The sequence below is a fragment of the Pteropus vampyrus genome, unplaced genomic scaffold (genome assembly GCF_000151845.1).
Source record: "Pteropus vampyrus isolate Shadow unplaced genomic scaffold, Pvam_2.0 Scaffold42, whole genome shotgun sequence".
NCBI lineage: Eukaryota > Metazoa > Chordata > Mammalia > Chiroptera > Pteropodidae > Pteropus > Pteropus vampyrus.
In genome coordinates this window covers 7,751,374-7,753,110 of record NW_011888823.1, presented here as the reverse complement: position 1 = coordinate 7,753,110, position 1,737 = coordinate 7,751,374, and the positions used below count along the sequence as shown (strand labels likewise).

The 1,737-nt window shown below is 39.8% G+C and overlaps 1 protein-coding gene across 3 annotated transcripts in view; it reads right to left on the bottom strand.

The window, feature by feature from the left end:
- The window catches only part of IKZF2 (IKAROS family zinc finger 2), a 151,704-nt gene extending 150,265 nt beyond the window's left edge, over window positions 1-1,439 (bottom strand). For 2 of the 3 annotated variants that reach the window (XM_023529789.1, XM_023529790.1), the window contains exon 1: window positions 70-1,438. The gene's annotated coding sequence lies outside the window, so the exon portion shown is untranslated. Of the gene's footprint in view, window positions 1-69 lie in introns of all 3 variants that reach the window. The other variant, XM_011358654.2, reaches the window with a different exon arrangement.
- Window positions 1,440-1,737: the final 298 nt, after the last annotated feature.

The window sequence follows — 1,737 nt, the reverse complement described above, 5'->3', positions numbered from 1 at the left end:
AACCCGCTTCCGAGAGTGCCACGAAGAGTCCCCTCCCACCCACGCCCCCTGAGTCACAATAAATCTCACATTTTCTGCCGGCTGCGAAGGAAGGATTGCAACGGTGAGGGGACGTGCATTTCAGCCGCGTGAAGTTTTCTTTCAAACTGGGATTTGTGGTGAGGCCGGGCGAAAGGAGCGGACTGCGATCCAGGCGCCCGACGCGAAGCTTCGGGATCGGCGTCCTGGCCCGAGTCGAGGTGTGCGCGTGGACCCACCCACTCGGGCTTCGCAATAAACTATGCGGTACAGTTTTCAGTAAACGGCACCGCTAGACCAGGACACGAATCAGGGTAGAGGGGTCCTTGGGAATGGATTGAGAAGGAAATTTAGGTCTGAAATGAAGCTCAACTATTACTGTTTGGAAAGTGCTTTACAGTGCAGGTTTAAAATTAAAGTGTTTACTTGCTTTTTCTCCCTCAGGCAGCTGCCACACCCACCAGAGTTCAAGGAACAGGTGAGGTTCCAAAAGTTGTTAGGAGTAAGGTGTTGCCCATCAATATCATCAGTCACAGCTTTTATTATTTGAGAAGAACTTATATAGATCCTCGTGTTAAATGCATGTTCTTTCTACAAATGGTAGCGTTTAGCATCTTTCCTGACCACATTTGCAAAAAATGGGAATAGAGACTTCTATAATTAAAGGGAAAAGGAAAATGAAAGGAGCTGAAAATACTGAACTGCGTAGTCTGGGTGGCTTAAGTTTGAAAACACATGAAATTATCAGGACTGCCAAACAGCATTTCTGAGAAACCATATCGCAGATTGTGAAGAAAATCAATGCTGAAAGAGTAGGAGCAGGCACCATACTCCTACTCCTTTCAAGAATCCTAGAAATAGTTGCTGACGTGGTACCACCCTCCCTCCCCACTGAGGAAGGAGAAATGATACATTGAAAATAAAATCACGATCTGTATCTTAAGCACCACTCTATGTCTGGGAAATTTTTGAGAATGTCTTTTCTTTAGGTTTTGAGATGGGTTGAGAGTTCATTCACATTGATACACACTAAATAATGGGTACCATATAACTTGTATAATGCTAAATTGAGATTTAATGATGAATTACTTTTTAAAAGTTTGTTTCATACATTGTATTTATTAAACAACAATTGTGCCAGTATTAAATAATGGAAAATGATGCCATACAGCTAACAAGATTAACCGATTTGCAGTTCCTGAGAGTTATGCATGTTGGTAAAGCCAATTTTTGTTTAACCTGACAATTATGTAAATAAAAGTAATTTTCCTCAAGTCATATTTGGGAAGACAACATACAATTCCACAAATCATTTTAATCATCCCAATAGGTAGCAAAAATTTTAATCAAGTTATCTTAGAAAAGTGGAATGTTGCTCATACTATATAAATTTCCAGTATATAAAAGGTAACATAACTTCTCTAAATTGCCATAAATCCCTCCCAAAAGCTAAGCCTAAGTGTTTAAGTATCTGCAAAGTTATGGAGGTTCTTAGTAAAGATAAATTAAAACATATTAAAAATTAAGAGGAACTATCTGGATAGTTTAAGCAATTTAATTATTTATTAGAAGAGGATCCATTGTGAAGTCTTAAGGAATCATCCTCAAGTTCCCCAAAGCTACCACTGTTGATAAAGTCTTTGCCCCCTGGCTGATTAGAGCTTAATTTAGCTCCCTTGAAAGACTATCCTTCTCCTGAGTTACTTTCATTGGCTCCCT